General features: G+C 57.2%; 1 protein-coding gene across 5 annotated transcripts in view; it reads left to right on the forward strand.

Annotated features, from left to right (window-relative positions):
• Nucleotides 1-18,651, forward strand: part of CAPN5 (calpain 5) — an 88,592-nt gene that overhangs the window by 13,420 nt on the left and 56,521 nt on the right. For 3 of the 5 annotated variants that reach the window (XM_064168584.1, XM_064168609.1, XM_064168619.1), the window contains exon 1: nt 625-704. The exons of the other annotated variants lie outside the window; for them this stretch is intronic. The gene's annotated coding sequence lies outside the window, so the exon portion shown is untranslated. Of the gene's footprint in view, nt 1-624; nt 705-18,651 lie in introns of those variants that run through there. 5 annotated transcript variants of the gene reach the window in all.

Consider the following 18,651-nt stretch of genomic DNA (forward strand, 5'->3'; position numbering starts at 1 on the left):
GATCCAGGTGCTGCTGCCAGTTCCCAGCTGGTGATGCTGGTGCTTGGGCAGCCCCAGTTCCCTGACCCATCTGGGTGATGCCAGCCTCTCTTGCTGCTGCTGGGCCTCATTCCCCGATGATGACAGGTCTGGAGCCTGGGCAATGTCAGTCTCTGATCCTGGTTCCCAGTGGGGTTCCCAGTTCACCAGACTGGTTGCAAGTCTCAGGCACAGAGCCCGGACCTGTGCTAGTCAATGCTTCTATTTCCCACTCCTAGGCAGTGCCACTCCCAGTTCCTAAGGGTGTCAGTTGCCATGCCCGGTGCCAGGTCTCAGTTCCAATTCCCATTCTCGGTGCTGGGTCCCAGTCTTTGCTACCGGTTTTCACTCCCGATTCCCAGTGTCGACCCCAGTTCCCAGGGCTGTCAGTTCCCGTTCCCATTCCCAGGTCCCTGTACCGATAACCCGTTCCCAGCGCCAGTTCCCAGCCCCGGGTTCCATTCCCAGTGCCAGTTCTCGGCTCCGGTTCCCGCTCCGGACGCCAGTGTGCGCTCCAGCCCGCGGCGCGGTGCCGGGTGCCGGTCCGCGGGGCCGGTCCCAGCGCAGGCGCGGCGGCCGCTGCCCGCCCCGTCGGGGCGGTGCTTGGGGCAGGCGAAGCGCTGCGGGCAGCGGCGCGCCCGGAGCGGCGGCACCGGCCACGGGCATCGCGCACCGGCACCGGGCAGGTAAGGCGAGCTCCGGCCTCGGGGCAGACGTTAGCAGGTTCGTCTCTGCATCCCCCCCGCGCTGCCCCCTGTCCTGGGGTGCAGTCACCCCCGGGAGATGCTCCGGGCACCTGTGGCTTGGGGGTGGCTGCGGCCGTTCGATGCCTTCGGGGCACTGCAGGACCCCAGCCGAGCACACCAACCCCCCGCCCTGCGCCGGGCCGAGCGGGCTGCTGCGCCTGCCTTTAGCGATGTGAGCGGGGACTGCTGCTGGGGGCATGCTGGAAGCGGAGCCTCTCGGGGTCGGTGCATCTGACAATCGCACCCCAAATGGTTAAACTCCCACAGCTGCTTCCAGTCCGGTTTGGTTTTGCTAAGGGAGCCAAGCCGGGGAGAAACTTTGGGCAGCGAGGCCTCGGCTCTGGCTGGAGAGGAGCGGTTCTGCACCGGGAAACAATCCCGAGGCTTCGGCGCTGTCCTTTGTTCCGCTGTGGTTTCGTTTGTTTCCCTGGGCGAAGCCAAAGGGCTCTGCGGAGGTAGCACGGAAAGTTAAGGCAAGAGAGGGCTCCTGCGGCCGCTGCCGGGGTGCAGGTGCCTGATGTCTCCTGGGGTTTCCAGGCAGGGTCGTGAGCCTGGATTTCCCCTACCCCGGGGCTGGCAAGCACCATCCCTTTGGCTGCTTCTTCTGCTCTGAAAAATGTTACCTGGGAGCCGAGGAAGCAGCCTGATGCTTCCCAGCAGAGTGTGTTCTACCAGAAGTGGTTCTGCAGCCCTTGCCTCCCACCCTGCTGGCTGCCAGGAGAGCGTGAGCTGCCCGCCCGGCCCTGCAGATCCGCTCCTGTGTCCTACATGCATCCGTCCCTCAGTATTTACTGCCCTTAAAGCGCTGCCTGGGTGCTGTGGTGGCTCTGAGCTTGGTGGAGAGCAGGGGCAGAGATGGCAAACAGAGAGGCAAGCTGGGCAGTGAGCATGATGGGCAGCTGAGGGAGATGCTCTTCAATCCTCAGCTGCTCTTCTTGCTGCATCCAGCAAGGACCACGCTGCAGCCTTGCTCTGGGGCACCTTTCCTCTCCAGCCGTTCTCATGCCTTGGGGGCGCTCAGGTCACCCTCCCAGGCTCACTCTGGTGTCCAAGTGTGCTGAACTGGTGTTGTGCTAGGGTGAGGGCGAAGCAGGGACCCTGTGGCTGCATCTGACACTCAGCACATGGGTAACAGTAGCTCAAGGCAGGTGCAGAGAGCCTGGCTGGCCACACTGCTCTGGGCAGCATTGAATTGAGGGGGGACAAGTTTAGGGATGCAGGTGAGAGAAGGTATCACCTGTTGGGACCATCCTTGGGGCTGCAAGAACTGGGGAGGGGGGGGAAAGCAGCAGAGCCAGGCATGGGTGGAGGAGCAGCACCAGACCCGGGTGCTTCTCACTTAGCTCTCCTGCTCCATGCAACATCCACAGGCACATCCCTCTGGTGTGATCTGTTTCCCCTCCCTGAGACTATCAGCTGCCTCCTGTTTGTTTAAGTAATTCTGTAACGGGGATCTCCTGGGGCTTAGCTCCAGCCCATGAGCAATCAGGAGGGACTGGTGATCTCCTGGGGCTTAGCTCCAGCCCATGAGCAATCAGGAGGGTTGTCCTACCCAGGAGGGACTGGTGGGTCCTTTTTGAGAGACCCTCCAGCCTTGGAGCTGGATGTGAGGTATCAGTCCCCCCGCTGAGGTGGGGGTTGTGTGTACAAACGCTGCTGTGTTGGCGCCTGGTGGCTTGCTCAAGGTCTGCTGCTTGCCAGGAGCCACGTGCCAGAATGGCTTGGGAAGCAGTTTCTCCTTGGCAGCAGAGGTGAGGATCAAGGCATCAGTGAAAGGCAAAGCAGGATCTGGGGAGTGCTGTGGCAGGCTCTGCTCGGAGTAGAAGTCTAACCCCTTTGTCATGTCCTGGGGACACCCCTTGTGACACTCAGAAGCAATAATCCCCTCTGCAAAGTGGTGACACGTTCAAGGGGCAAAGTGTGACCGAGGCACTCGGGAGCTTTGTGGCAGAGCCAAGTCCAACCCTTCTCTCTGCCACCAGCATCCCATCCTTGCCTCTTCTGGCAAGAAGAGACTTAGGTGGGGCCTTGCCATGGCCACAAGCCCAGCAAACCCCCTGCTCAGCTGCTGTCTGCTTGCTGTGTGGTCTGGTCAAAGGAGTCCTTTCAGTTGCTGATGGGTGCCTGTGGAGATGGGCACCCTCTCCCCCAGGTGGGCAGTCCCCAGGTCCCAGTCCCCAAGGTAGGGGGAGGTGGAAGCCCACCAAAGCTGTCTGTGTTGGGCTGACCTGTAGCTGTGATCTTGGTTTGGGGCAAAGAAGGTGCCACAGATCCCCTTCACCTGGACTAGCCTGGGCTTTGCACACTCACTGCTTGCAGGAGTGTGCCAGTGGAAAAGGCTTCTGCCAGGGGGGTGGCCAAGGGCACCTCCTGATGCACCAACCCCATGCAGGAGAGCTTAAATCTGCTCAGAGCCTTCAAGGGGAAGACCTGAGCTCGTTCTCGCCTTTCCTGCCAAGATTGGCCTGGAAAACCAAGCTCAGAGGCACCATCTTCAGAGGGTGGCTGAGCTCAAGGATGAGCTGCAGGGTGTGGAGATGTGCCCTAGGGCATATGCCAGGCCGTGCAGTGGGGCTTTGTGCTGTGTTTGGAAGTTGAATTGTGTTGGTGTGGCCAAGCCTGGGGGTCTCCAGGTGCTTCTGAGAGGACTGCAGAGGAGAGAAGCTAGGCAGAGGGTGATGGTGGGACAAGGGTATGGAAGAGTTAACGTGGAAGGACCAGGCTGTGAGATCTGGTGCTTGAGAGGGATTAAGTCAGCCTGCAGCAGGTGCAGGGAAGCAGGGTGGGAGGCTGCTCAGAGGGCTGGAGAGCTGTTAAATGGGAGGCTATAAAAGCCCGGAGAAACAAAGAGAGGAGATGTGCCTATAAATACATCCGAGGAGTGGACACCAGGGAGGCAGAGGAGCGATTTAAACTGCAGGGCAGCGTTGATGGGGGGAGGATGGGAATGGGTGGGAATTCATTCAGTTTAGCCTGGGAGGCTTTCTCTAGAGGCTCTGTATCTGCACTCCATCAGAGGAGGGTGGGAGAGTTGAGTGTTAGGGCACATCACCTCTCCTCTGAGGCGCTGGACTGTGGTGTGAAGAGGATTTGGGGGTTGTTGAGGTGGGATGCTAGGGCTCTGTGGTCCATGCTCTCTGGTGCTAGCTCCTTTGGGAAGCCATCTGCCTGATGCAGGACCAGACCAGGCATGAGTTCAGCCATGTCACTGAAATGATGATGGCTTTGATTATGCCTCCCCAAAAGCAAACAAACCCCAACCCTCAGGCCAAACAACCTCCTGCCGTAATCCAGCCCTCCCTTCCCTGCTGGTCACCGTGCAGATTAACACCCGAGCTGTAAGAAGGCTTTGGATCTGATCCCAGGAGGAGATTTAGCTGGTGCTTTTGCTGGGGAGTGATGCCACTCAGAACGGGTGCATCCTCTAAACCTGCTCAGGCTTCTGCCTTCATTACTGGATAGTTTTGGCTGCTCCAGATGTGCCAGGATTTTTCTGACAACTCCAAGCAGGGCAGCAGCAGGTTAAATAAATGGAGCAAGAGGAGGATGCTGCTGTGCCTGGAGGGCTGGGATCAGGCACTCTCCTTCCTCCTCCTCCTCTTTTAGTCTCTAGAGGTGTCAACTCTTCTCTCTGCAGATGTCCAGAGGTGAAACCTCTTCCACAAGCTGCAAGAGGGTTTCAGCCTCTAGAGAGGTGTGCTCATGCCATGGTGTCTTGGGGCACACTTGGCTCCTGTTTGTTTGCTGCTACCTCCATGCCTGAGCCTTCACCTTCTCTCCTGAGGTGCTGGTGGAGGACAAATGCTCAGTGTGGGGCTTGCGTTGACCTGCTTTGGGCCAGGCAGTGCACCTCTATCTCCTGGCCCTGAGGGCAGCATGGGGATGGAGAATGAGGTGTGGCGATTACTCGGGCTCTGCTCACTTCCAGCTGATTACCCAGGGAGAAAGGGCCAGCTCCAGACGCTGCAGAAAATGGCCACAGACCCACTGGCTTCACAGGGGCCGCTTTTTTTCACCAGTCGAGCATCTTTCTGGCTGCAACATTAACCCTTCCCTTCCTCCTAACTCTCCCCTTCATGCTCTGGAGTCTTTGCATCCATTCCTGCTGAATGGGCTCCACACAGAGGTAGCTTCTTGAGGTCATGGTGGAAATAGGAATTGTTGCCACTGAGGCTTTTCACCCCATCTGGGGAAATGAAAATCATCTCTCTTCTGTGCTGTGAGTCAGAGGAAGCTTCACAGAATCAGAGAACAGTAGGGGTTGGAAGTGACTTCTGGAGATTGAGTCCACCCCCATGCCAAGGCAGGTTCACCTCAAGCTCGGGCAGCCTTTTGCCTTTCTGCACAGCCTGTTAGTTTTCAGCCAGGTCTGCAGCTCTTCGTGCCCCGGGGGCTGTCCTGAGCTGGAGGTGTGACAGATGATAGCCCTGCAGAGCCCTGCTGGGAGCCCGCGGGGTTTGCAGCATCTAGGTCAGAGATGCTGCTCCTCTGGGCCTGGTCCAGCCCTTGCGAAGGGGCTGGGCTGAGCTGCTCACCCCCTGCCTGCTCAGCTTTCATGTGCTCTGGGGGTTCTGTTCCAATTCAATGAGGGTTTGAGGCATTTTACCTTAAAATGCTCCTCCAGCCCAGGGAAGTGCTCCCAGTTTTAATCCCCCCCCCACCCAGCTGAGACCTTGAGCGACCTGTTCTAGCAGGAGGTGTCCCTGCCTGTGGCAGGAGGTTGGAACTGGATGAGCTTTGAGGTCCCTTCCAACCCAAACCAGTCTGTGATTTGTTGATTGGATAGGGCTGGGTGATAGGTTGGACTGGATGATCTTAGAGGTCTCTTCCAGGCTGGTTGATTCTGTTCTGTGATCCATCTCAGCTGCCTCACATTCTGTCATTTCAAGTTGGGGGTAAATGTGGGTTTAAGGGAAGAAGGGACTGGGAAGCATCCCAACCACCTTAACACTGGGAAGCTGGACAAGACTAATGGGGAGCTCTGAAATGATACATGGCAGAGGGCTGCTTCTCTCCATCAGGCAGGGATCTCCTTAGCTTATTGGCCAAGTTGTCTCCTTGGCTGGTTGGAGCTCATCCTCAGATGAGAGAGGCTGCAGGCCTGGTTAGTTCCTTCGAGGGTGATCCTGTAATCCATCCATAACTAATCAAACACAACTGCAGCAACCCATGGCAGGCCCATCAGGGAAGGGAATCCCTCAGAATCACAGCATGTCTGGGGCTGGAAGGGACCTCCAAAGCTCATCCAGTCCAACTCCCCTGCCAGAGCAGCATCACCCAGAGCAGATCACACAGGAACACATCCAGGCAGGTCTGCAATATCTCCAGAGAGGGAGACTCCACAGCCCCCTGTGAGGAATCATAGAGTCAGGCAGGCTGGAAGAGAGCTCCAAGCTCAGCCAGCCCAACCTAGCACCCAGCCCTGCCCAACCAACCAGACCATGGCACTAAGTGCCCCAGCCAGGCTTGGCTGCAACACCTCCAGCCACAGCCACTCCACCACCTCCCTGGGCAGCCCATTCCAATGCCAATCACTCTCTCTGCCAGCAACTTCCTAACAACATCCAGCCTAGACCTGCCCTGGCACAGCTTGAGACTGTGTCCCCTTGTTCTGTTGCTGCTTGCCTGGCAGCAGAGCCCAACCCCACCTGGCTACAGCCTCCCTGCAGGCAGCTGCAGGCAGCAATCAGCTCTGCCCTGAGCCTCCTCTGCTGCAGGCTGCACACCCCCAGCTCCCTCAGCCTCTCCTCCCCTCTGCAAGCAGCCTTCAGCCCAGCTTGCAGCTTGCATGTGAGGTTCCCTAGCACGCTGGGGCAGGATGCAGGTGGTCCTGCTTGCCTCTAGCTGAGCTGTTCCACTCTTGCCCTCAGTTTCCTCACCCAGAAGGAGGAACCGTGGCTGTGGCTCAGCGCTTGGCGTTGGTTTGGTTTGCTCCTTGCCAGCCGCAGCTCGGTAAGCAGAAGCCTCCTCCAGAGCTTGCGCACTTGCCGCCCCGGGAGCCTCGCCCGGCTGCTCCTGCCGGCTGGCTGAGCGAGCGCAGGGGCTGTGGGCATCGCTCCAGGAGGACTAAGGGAGGTGATGTCTGTGCCGAGCCAGGGCAAGCCTGGCATCGATGAGCGATGCAGCTGCAGCCGCTGCTTCTGCGGGCAGCCAGGGCTGCTGGGCGGGCTCGGCGCTGGGCGCTGCTCGCCGGCACCTCCTGCCCCTGGCTGCCCGGCAGGGCTCCTGCCCCTGGCTGCCCGGCAGGGCTCCTGCCCCTGGCTGCCCGGCAGGGCTCCTGCCCCTGGCTGCCCGGCAGGGCTCCTGCCCCTGGCTGCCCGGCAGGGCTCCGTGCAGCAGAGGCTGGGTGCGTCCAGCCCGGGGCTGTGCCCAGGCCGTGCCCAGGGCTGCGGCGGGTTTGTGTCCCGCTGCGGGGGCCGAAGCTTCCCCTTGGCGTGGGCTGGGGCTCGCTGCGCCGCCTCGGGGCTGCTGCGCTGCGGGATCGAGGCAGAGGCAGCAAGGACCTGCGGCCTGCAGAGGGGAGAGGAGCCTGGGCCTGAGCCTGCAGAGGGGAGAGGAGCCTCAGTCTGGCCCCTGGAGGGGAGAGGAGCCTCAGCCTGGCCTATGGAGGAGGAAGAGCCTCAGCCTGGCCTGTGGAGGAGGAAGAGCCTCAGCCTGGCCTATGGAGGAGGAAGAGCCTCAGCCTGGCCCACAGAGCAGGAGGAAGAGCCTCAGCCTGACCCATGGAGGAGGAAGAGCCTCAGCCTGACCCATGGAGGAGGAAGAGCCTCAGCCTGGCCCGTGGAGGAGGAAGAGCCTCAGCCTGGCCCATGGAGGAGGAAGAGCCTCAGCCTGGCCCACAGAGCAGGAGGAAGAGCCTCAGCCTGACCCATGGAGGAGGAAGAGCCTCAGCCTGACCCATGGAGGAGGAAGAGCCTCAGCCTGGCCCGTGGAGGAGGAAGAGCCTCAGCCTGGCCCGTGGAGGAGGAAGAGCCTGAGCCTGGCCCACAGAGCAGGAGGAAGAGCCTCAGCCTGGCCCGTGGAGGAGGAAGAGCCTGAGCCTGGCCCACAGAGCAGGAGGAAGAGCCTCAGCCTGGCCCGTGGAGGAGGAAGGGCTGCAGCCTGCACCCCAGAGCCCTGTGCTCAGCCCATGCCATTAGTTGTGTGGCAGTAGCAGCAGTGTCACAGAGTGGTTTGGGATGGAGGAGACCTTGGAAGCTCAGCCAGTCTGTGCTCCTGCAGTCAGTGGGGACATCTGCAACTAGAGCAGCTTGCTCAGAGCCACTTTCAGCCTGGCCTTAAAGACTGCCAGGGATGAGGCTTCCACCACCTCCCTGGACAGCCTGTGCCAGGCTCTCAACACCCTCATGGTGAAGAACTTCTTCCTAGCATCCAGTCCAAATCTCCCCACTTCCACTTTTGCTCCATTCCCCCCAGTCCTGTCACTCCCTGACACCCTGACAAGTCCCTCCCCAGCTTTCCTGTAGCCCACTTCAGATACTGGAAGGCCCCAAGAAGGTCTCCTCAGAGCCTTCTGCTCTCCACACTGAAGAGCCCCAGCTCTCTCAGTCTGCTCATGCTTGTGGCCCTGCTCTGGACACCCTCCAGCATGCCCAGATCCTTCTTGTCCCACGGGCTCCAGAACTGGATGCAGTACTCCAGGTGAGGTCTCACCAGAGTGAAGCAGAGCAGGAGGTCAGTGTCTCATAAACCCATTTAGTCCCTGTCTTGGTGACATACTCAAGGTGATCCTGCTCTGGCAGGGGGGTTGGACCAGATGATCTTTCAAAGGCCCTTCCAACCCCTAATGTTCTGTGATTCTGCCATGCACAAAGAGCTGAAAGCATCTCCACTGCAAGAGAGCTCAATCTGGGACTTGAGGAACGCAGGCTCAGACCTTTCAGCTTGCAAGAGCAGGGTGAGTCCAGTTACAAAGACTTCTAATGAATCTTACCACTCTGAGGTGGTCCAATCTACCCAAGGGAGTCTTCCCTCTTCCAAAGCACTGTCACCTTGATTTGCTACAGGCCTTTCAGTTTGGCTGCAGTGGTTGTGGTGCTTTTAGAGGAGACACAGGCAGAAAAGGTTGTCCAAGGCAGGGAGGGGGAAATGAGGTAAGCCCAAAAAACAGCACATCTTTGGTTTTGCAACCCAGGTGCTCTGGTTTGGCAGCCAAGGGGAATGCTCTCCTGTCCTGGGGCCTGAGTGGCTGAGAGCAGGCAGGCAGAGAGGGCCCTGGGGGTGCTGGGAGAGAGGAGCTGAAGCTGAGGCAGCAGTGCCCAGGTGGGCAGCAGAGCCAATGGCATCCTGGCCTGGCTCAGGAGCAGTGTGGGCAGCAGGACAAGGGAGGTTCTTGTGCCCCTGTGCTCAGCACTGCTCAGGCCACCCCTGGAGTGCTGTGTCCAGTTGCAGCCAAGCCTGGCTGGGGCACTTAGTGCCATGGTCTGGTTGGTTGGGCAGGGCTGGGTGCTAGGTTGGACTGGCTGAGCTTGGAGCTCTCTCCCAACCTGCTTGATTCTATGTTTCTAAGTCTGGCAGCACCCAGGTGTGGCCTGGATAGTTGCTGCTGTGCAATTGATAGGATATGGAGCTCAGGATGAGGTTTGCAAGAGGCTGAAGAAGCTATTGAAGGAGGAAGCTGGAAGTGGAGGATTGAAGTTGGGAGGAAGCAAGGAGCAGAGTGCCTCAGTGCTTTTATTCAGGTCTAGGTCAGGCAAAGAGAGAACACTAAAATTCTGAGCATTAGCCAAAGCTGGAGATGTTGTCTTGGCAGAGGTTTGAATGCTGACTTGGAGCCAGGAGCTGTATGGTTGGGGCAAAGCCTGAGGTGTGCAGCCTTGGTCTGGAGCAGTTCAAGGACTCCTGGCACGGTCGGGAGCCTCTCAAGAAGAGACCTGCAGGACTTAGTTGTACCTCCAGGTCTCCAAGGGGGTAGAGCTCCAAGAGGTTGAAGGTGAGGGGCAGAGAAGAAACTCCCAGCCCTGGGGTCATCGTGGGTGCTCGATCTGGGCCGAAGCTGCAGCAGGGCTGCTTTGGATCATGCAAACAGCCCAGCTAGTCTGGGAGGGATGATGCTGTAGGCTCCAGCTGCCTCGATTCAGTCTCCCACAGAGTAGCTGCAGCCCTGCTGTCTCCTCTGCTCCTCTCACACGTGTCTCTGCATCTTTTGAACTTCAGTTGCCTTAATTATCCCAGAGGCTGCAGAAGCTACTGAAGGCAGAGCACTTGCACGGGGATGTGCTGCATTTCCTCTGGGCTATAGATGAGTTTCTGAACCCATTGGTGGCTACCCAGACCTCTTAAGGAGGCATCTCTGTGACCTGTAGTGCTGGAGGAAAAGGCTCTCTGAGCTGCTTCAAGCAAGGCCCTGTGACTCGTCTGTCCTTCCCTCCAGCCACCTCACAGAGGTACAAGTCTGTCTCTAGACCATAATGGTTGGGTGTTTTGTGCCCAGCTGGCAAGAAAACCATCCTGAGTGTACTGATGTGGTGCAGGGCTTCCAGTGGAGTCAGTGTGAGCAGAATGAAAAAGGAGCTGGTCCCAGACATTCAATTGGAAGTCCTGGATAAATAACAGCAAGGTGTCTGGTTCACTCCTACAAAGAGAGCAGCCTCTCAAGAGAGAATAATGGCATTCTGATGCCAAAAAAGTGGTCAAAGTGAATGCTGGGAAGGGCACAGAGCTCCTGTAGCCTCGTGGCCTGAGTGGTCTGTGCTCAGTGTGAGGTACCTGCAGGGTGACAGCCCTCTTGGGGCAAGGAAGATCATAGAATCAACCAGGTTGGAAAAGACCTCCAAGCTCACCCAGCCCAACCTAGCACCCAGCCCTGCCCAACCATAGAATGAGTCAGGGTTGGAAGGGATCACAAGGATCAACCAGTGCCAAACCCCTGCCATGCCCAGGGACACCCTACCCTAGAGCAGGCTGCACACAGCCTCAGCCAGCCTGGCCTCAAACACCTCCAGCCATGGGGCCTCAACCACCTCCCTGGGCAACCCACTCCAGCCTCTCACCACTCTCCTGCTCAGCAACTTCCTCCTCACCTCCAGCCTCACTCTCCACACCTCCACCTTTGCTCCATCCCCCCAGTCCTGTCACTCCCTCACACCCTCAAAAGTCCCTCCCCAGCTTTTCTGTAGCCCCCTTCAGATGCTGGAAGGCCACAAGAAGGTCCCCTGGGAGCCTCCTCTGCTCCAGCCTGCACAGCCCCAACTCTTTCAGGCTGTGCTCACAGCAGAGCTGCTGCAGCCTCTCAGCATCCTCCTGGCCCTGCTCTGGACACTCTCCAGCATCTCCACAGCCCTCTTGTCCCAGGGGCTCCAGAGCTGGATGCAGGACTCCAGGTGGGGTCTCAGCAGAGCAGAGCAGAGGGGCAGAATCCCCTCCCTGGCCCTGCTGGCCACACTGCTGCTGCTGCAGCCCAGGCTCTGCTTGGCTTTCTGGGCTGCAAGTGCACACTGCTGGCTGCTGCTGAGCTTCTCCTCCAGCAGCACCCCCAAGTCCCTCTCCTCAGGGCTGCTCTCCAGCCTGGCACTGTACAGCCTTCATTTGTGCTTGCACTGCAATCAACCAGACCATGGCACTAAGTGCCCCATCCAGAAGGTGCATGTGGCTGGATTCTGCATGTCCAACTCTACTCTTCCTAGACTGCACACCTGCTCTGTGTGAGCCAAGCCCCACCTTTGAGCAAAGGCCTTGCTGGTTGATACCAGCCCAGTGCCTCTGTGCTACTTCCTTCTGGGCCAGGCTGCACTCTGTAAGCACAGAGGAGTCCTGGAGATGGCTTTCCTTGTCAGAAGGCTGTTTTTTTGGAAGCCCCAGGGCTCTGAGTGAGCTCCTGAGTGCTTCCTTGATGGTGCTCTGTGCTGCTCCTTCAGTCATTAACCAGAGTCATGGCAAAGGTGCTGAGGTGTGGAAGTTAGCCAAGCAGTGGCTCTCTGCGGGGGCTGGGCACAGACAAAGCTCATTAATTCACCTTGTGGTGCTTGCCCTGCAACTTCTGCTGATCCAGAAAGGTTTTTAACCCTCCAGTGGCTGGGAGAACCTGCCTAATGGAATGAGTATCTGCCATGAGGAGCTTGACTTAGGGCTTGAACAGCAGCTGGGGATGTGCTGAAGGGCACCCAAATCTGAGTTCTCTTCTCCCCAGACCAGGAGGGGACTGGGATGAACTGGGCCCTTAGTGGTGACTATCTTCAGCTTCTCTGCTTCCCTTAGCCAAGACTGCTGCCTGGTGGCATGTGGCCTTATGACCAAGGTGACCTTCTTGTAGCCTTCCAGCATCTGAAGGGGGCTCCAAAAAAGCTGGGGAGGGACTTTCGAGGGTGTGAGGGAGTGTCAGGAGTGGGGGGAATGGAGCAAAGGTGGAGGTGGGGAGAGTGAGGCTGGAGGTGAGGAGGAAGTTGTTGAGCAGGAGAGTGGTGAGAGGCTGGAGTGGGTTGCCCAGGGAGGTGGTTGAGGCCCCATGGCTGGAGGTGTTTGAGGCCAGGCTGGCTGAGGCTGTGTGCAGCCTGCTTTAGGGTAGGGTGTCCCTGGGCATGGCAGGGGGTTGGCACTGGCTGCTCCTTGTGCTCCCTTCCAGCCCTGACTGGTTCTGTGGTTCTGTCCTCCTGCCACCTCCGTTCCTTATCTCCTGCTAGTCCTGTGTCTGTCCATCCTCCTGGTCCAGTGGAGAGGTTATGCTGCCACCAGCTTTGCTCTGAGCTGGTTCCTCCTGCCTGTGCCAGGATGCCTTCAGGCATGTGTCCTGGTCCTATCTGACAGAGCAGGTCCTGGCTGGTGTCACTAAGAGGTTTGTGTGCAGCTCTCTGGCCAGGCAGAGCCTGCCACCAGCACAGGGTTATTAGAGAGCAGGGGTGCCCTTTCCTCCTGCAGCTCCCTGGTGGTTGGACTTGATCTTAGAGGTCTTTTCTGACCAAAACGATTCTGTGATTTGCAAACAGTGACTCATATCTGCAAGGAATGAGGAACTCCTGAGGCCAAAGTCATTCCTGGCCTGAGTTATCCAAGTGAGAGGGAGCTGCTGGCTGTCACCCAGGGCTGGTTGCTGCAGGAGGCAGGCACCCAAGGATGTCCAGATGCTGCCCTTAACCTCAGCCTTCCCAGAAGAAGAGGCTGAGCTCTGCACCCCCATGCAAACCCACCAGTCCCTTCTTAGCAAAGGCTGTTCAGGGGCTGCTCCTGGGTGCAAAGGGCTGGTGCACAGGGTGGTGACAGATGCTCCAAAGCTCTGCTCTTTCCTTGCTCCTGCTGTTTGCCTGGTGGCTCTGTGCCTTGGGGGAGAGCAGCAGGAGAAGGGAGACTTGTCCTGACTCTCTGTGCCTCTCATCTTGTGCTGTTGAGCAACAAAGGAGCAACCTTCTGGAGGGCAGATAAGCAGGAATTGTCAGGCATTATTCTTGTGGCCTTGCAGCATCTGAAGGGGGCTCCAAAAACGCTGGGGAGGGACTTTTAAGGGTGTGAGGGAGTGGCAGGAGTGGGGGGAATAGAGCAAAGGTGGAGGTGTGGAGAGTGAGGCTGGAGGTGAGGAGGAAGTTGTTGAGCAGGAGAGTGGTGAGAGGCTGGAGTGGGTTGCCCAGGGAGGTGGTTGAGGCCCCATGGCTGGAGGTGTTTGAGGCCAGGCTGGCTGAGGCTGTGTGCAGCCTGCTCTAGGGTAGGGTGTCCCTGGGCATGGCAGGGGGTTGGCACTGGCTGCTCCTTGTGCTCCCTTCCAGCCCTGACTGATTCTGTGAAGAAGGCAGTGATGATAGCAATCCCCAGGTGCTGCTGGCCACATCCTCCAAATGTGACATCTCACCCTCAGCTGGGTTTTTGTGCATGTGCAGAAGCCCCCAGCTGGTACTGGTGGTACAGAATCACTTGTGCTGGTGTTTCTGCTCAGATGGGTGAGCCTGGCCCCTTCTCTGGCTGTGCTGCAAATGCAGCTTTGAATGGAAGAGCACTTCTTACCTTGAGGCTTTTGCAGTAAGGCTCAGCTCAGCAGGGCACAGAGAGCTTTGCAGGAGGGACCAAGATCCCTGCAGAGGGGAAGTAGATGAGGAGATGTCTCCAGGGAGCATTTGCTGCACTTAATGTGGGGTAGTGGAAGAGGTTGCCCAGGGAGGTAGTTGAGCCTCAGCCCTGGAGATATGCAAGGTGAGGCTTCACAAGGCTCTTGATGTGGTTGAGGATGCCCTTGCTTACTGCTGGGGGGGTTGGACTGCATGGCCTGTGGAGGTCCCTTCCAGGCCGTTTGTAAGCAGTCTCTCTCCAGCCTTCTTGTAGCTCTCTTCAGGTACTGGAAGGTCATTATTAGGTCTCCCCTTGAGCCTTCTCCTGTCCAGGCTGGACAACCCCAGCTGCCTCAGCCTGTTCTCAAAGCACAGGCTCACAGGATGTCAGGGGTTGGAAGGCACCCAAGGAGAGCATCCAGTCCAACCCCCTACCAGAGCAGGACCACACAATCCAGCTCAGGGCACACAGAAACACATCCAGACAGGCCTGGAAAGGCTCCAGAGAAGGAGACTCCACAGCCTCTCTGGGCAGCCTGTGCCAGGGCTCTGGGACCCTTCCAGGCAAGAAGTTCCCCCTTGTGTTGAGCTGGAACCTCCTGTTGTGTGGTTGGACTGGTTGATCTCCTTGGGTCCCTTCCAACCCCTGACATCCTGTGAGCCTGTGAAGCACTTTCAGTTCTGCTCCTCTTTGAAGTGCTCAGAACCCTGATGGTTACCAGCTGACAGGAGCTGGATGATGCTGACAGTGAAAAGGGGGAGTCCACAACACCCCTGAGTCATACTCTGGCTCAGCCCCCCGACAAAACATTATCCTCTTTAACTCCTTCATAGGTTTAAGTCATTGCAAAAACCCTTCTCTGCTCTGAGCTGTGGGTGCAGAGTCCTCTCCCTCCTCACACAGAGGCAAGCGTGGGGTTGCTTGTTCAGAGCAGGCATCCACACACCCAGTTCTTCTGCTCCTGGAGCTCCCTGGCTTGGCACAAGGAGGCAAAGAGTAATGAGGCAGCCCTTGAGCCTGTTAATGTGGCAGATGTGAAGTTCAGCCTGGGAAGCATGAAATGTTGCAAATTAGAGAGTAATGAATTCTGACACTGCCCTGAGAACATTCTCCCCCCTCCTGCCCCTTCCTTTTCATTGTTTTGCAAGGTGTTTGGGTTTTTTTTCCAACTGACCCTGGACACTCTCCCTTCTCATCTCCTTCCCAACTCAAATCCACCTCCACCCTCTCATGTGAGTGCAGCCAGATGGCTGTGGGGTGACAGAGGCTGTGGGGTGGGATAACAGGGCAAGGAGTTGGTCCTTTTCCTCCCCCCCTGGGCACATTTGGTTGGCAGAAAGGCTGAGGCTCCTTGGCTGAGAGGACCACAGGGTCATGTTCTTGCAGGGATGAATGTTGCCCAGGGTGTCTCGTGGAAGTTGGTGTGGCAAGGCTCACTGGGAAGCTCAGCTGCAGGCTGTTGTTGCAGAGCTGCCCTGGGAGGAGCAGTGAAGTTAGGAATGAGCAGCTAAGTGGCAGCCCCGGGCCAGGCTGTGGAGCAGCATCCAGTGCCTCCTGCAGCAAAGCCATAGCTAGCTCCTGCCTTAGCAGCGTGGCTTGCAGAGAGGCACCACACCTCCTCCTCCACCTCTCCAGGCTCTCCTCCTGCATCTGGCTGGGGAGGGACTTTTAGGATATCAGGGAGTGACAGGACTAGGGGGAATGGAGCATTAGTGCCATGGTCTGGTTGATTGGCTAGGGCTGGGTGCAAGGTTGGACTGGATGAGCTTGAGCACTGCAAGAAGGATATTGAGGTGCTGGAGAGGGTCCAGGGGAAAACAACAAGGCTGGGGAAGGGGCTGGAGGGGAAGGCTGATGAGGAGAAGCTGAGGGAGCTGGGGATGTTCAGCCTGGAGAAGGGGAGACTTCGAGGAGACTTTATCACTCTCTACAGCTACTTAAAAGGAAGTTGTAGTCAGGTGGGAGTCAGGCTCTTCTCCCAGGAAACTTGTGACAAGAGGGCATGGCCTGAAGCTGCACCAGGGGAGGCTTAGGTTGGATGCTAGGAAACACTTCCTGATGGAAGGGGTAATTAAGACACTGGAATGGGCTGCCCAGGGAGGTGGTGGAGTCGCCATCCCTGGAGGTGTTGAAGCAAAGCCTGGATAGGGCACTTGGTGACAGGACCTAGCTGATGTGGTGGTGTTGGGTCAAAGGCTGGGCTCAATGATCTCAGAGGTCTATTTCAGCCTCAGCAGTTCTGTGATTCTGTGAAATGGCCTCAAGTTGCATCAGGGGAGGTTTGGGTTGAAGATCAGAAGAAGCTTCTTCACTGAAGGGGTTCTTGAACACTGCAATAGGCTCCCTAGGGAGGTGGTCATATCCCCATCCCTGGAGGTGCTTAGAAGACAGAGATGTGCTGCTGAGGGACATGGTAGAGTTAGATCATGGTTGGACCTGATGTTCTTAAAGGCCTTTCCCAAGCAAAATGATTGGATGATTGTATAAAAGGAGGTGTCTGAGAGCCAAGCAATGCCAGTGCTGAGCTCAGAGATGCTGATGCTCAGAGAGCATCTCCCAGCCAGCACCAGCCTCCCGGGCTCTAGGAGAGATGAAAGCACTTCTGCCAAGCAGAGGTTTTAATTGATGGCATTTATCAGCCTGATTAGCAGCACAAGTGCTCATCACTCTGAGCTCTAGTGAACCCAAAATACCCCCCTTGCTGTCTGCTCCACAGGTCTCTGCTGCTGAGGAGCAGTTGCCAAGGCAGCTTGTGAGGTGGTGCTTTGTGCCACCTTGCTCCAAGCCACCTCGAGCGTGTCCCGGCCCCATGCCCCAGGGTGCAGAGACTGCAGATGACTTTCCAAATGGGTAATTAGGTCTTTAATTAAACATGATCCCAGCTGTGAGAGAGGCACCAGCCAGGGTGGATTGCATCAAATGGACTGGGGCATGAGTAGACCACTGGCAACAGCTGGTGGGCAACAACACACCTACCCTGATGTCTTTCTACTGTCACATCTCTGATGTAGAAGAAGAAGGTAGTGAGCATTTAGTGATGCTCCTCCAGGATTGCTGACTGGAGATGTCATAACTGACAACACCTCAAATGTCTTCCTTTGAGATAGGCCAGAACTACTTCTGCTCAGTGGTCTGACTTTCCAGCTCAGCCTCTGCAGGGTGAGGGCACTTTGTGAAGTTGAGAGCAGGTTTGCACAGGCAAAGGCTTCTCCTAGCAGTGAAAAGGCTGATGGGGAGAGCTGCTGCCAAGGGTTGGGCTGCAGAAAGGCCTAGGCTTGCTTCTGTGCAGGCCAAGGGCACTGCTACATCTGTGCACCACGATGGGGTGCAGTAAGTAAGAGGTGGCACCTGTGGGAAGCAGTGGGCAGGACGGGTGACCCTAAACTGGCCAACAAGGGATTGCATCCCATGGATGTCATCTTCAGTATAGGGCTGAGGGGTCACCTCTTCTTCAGCAGCCAAAACCCAGAGAGGCCTCTGTCTGTTCTGCCTTTGGTGGCAACCCCATTCCAGAATGCAGTTCTAGAATCTGGTTCCCATTTGTCTGTGGGTCCAGCCTGGGGCTGATCCAGGCCAGGATGCCACTGGCTCTCTTGCCCACCTGGACACACTGCTGGCTGCTGCTCAGCTACTACCTACCAGTACCCAGTTAGCCCTTTTAGCAGCTTCCTTGTCCCACCACATGAGATGATCACACAATCAGTTAAGCAGGCTGGAAAAGACTTTTGCAATCACTGAGTCCACCCTGTCACCAAACACCTTCTAATTAACTAACCCACGGCACTAAGTGCTTCATCCAGTCTCCTTTTAAACACCTCCAGGGACAGGGACTCCACCACCTCCCTGGGCAGCCCATTCCAATGCCAAGCACTCTCTCTGCCAACAACTTCCTAACAACATCCAGCCTAGACCTCCCCTGGCACAGCTTCAGACTCCCCAGTTCAGGAGAGACAGGGCACCACTGGCAAGAGTCCAAAAGAGGGTCACAAAGATGCTGAGGAGTCTGGAGCACCTCTCATCAGGAAGAGTCTGAGGGACCTGGAGACATGCAGGCTGAGAGGAGATCTTCTCAGTGCTTATCAGTATGTCCCCACGATGGTGTAGGTCAGGAGGATGAGGCTGGGCTCCTTTTGGTGGTGCCCAGTGATAGGACAGGGGGGGCAGTGGGCACAAACTAGAAACCAAGAAGCTCCACCTCAACATGAGGAGAAACTTCTTTCCTGTGAAGGTGCTGGAGCCCTGGAGGAGGCTGCCCAGAGAGGTTGTGGAGTCTTCTTCTCTGGAGAGATTCCAGCCTTGCCTGGACAGTGTGACCCTGTGCAGCCTGCTCTGGGTGAGCCTGCCTTTAGCAGAGGCACTCCCTTCCAACCCAACCCCTCCACCCTCCCATTCTCTGATTGCTTTGTGGTTGCTGTAGGGCCAAGGTGCCTCAGCCTGCATGTAGAGGGATGAGGACCTGAGCAAAGTGATTGGTACCCAGTGCCCAAATGGCAGTGGTGATGGAGAGGTGCTGCTGTCTCTCAGGGGAGCATTTGGGCAACGATTTCCTGCTGCCTTCTGCATTGCTTAAATTCACATCTCTGCCCTGGCAGGCAGACTCTTGTCAAAACAGAGTAATTAATCCAGAAACGTTTGGCACTCTGCCAGGAGGCATTTTTTAATTAAATCCAGAGCTGATAAAGTCTACTGAGAAATTGATGTCTCTGGTGGCGTGGTGAAATGTGTGTCTGCACCTCCAGCTGCATGGGGAGTGCTCGGGGTAGGGCACAGCCCCCAGGAAACCTCCAGACACCTATGCAGGGGGTGTCCTGTGCGGGGAGGCAGATCTCCTGGAGAAGGGCTGACCTCACTATGCAAGGACACTGCACAATCCAATGTGGATCAAAAGCCAGTGACAACTTCATTTAGGAGCCGCACG

This window comes from Pogoniulus pusillus, chromosome 3, assembly GCF_015220805.1.
Source record: "Pogoniulus pusillus isolate bPogPus1 chromosome 3, bPogPus1.pri, whole genome shotgun sequence".
Lineage (NCBI taxonomy): Eukaryota > Metazoa > Chordata > Aves > Piciformes > Lybiidae > Pogoniulus > Pogoniulus pusillus.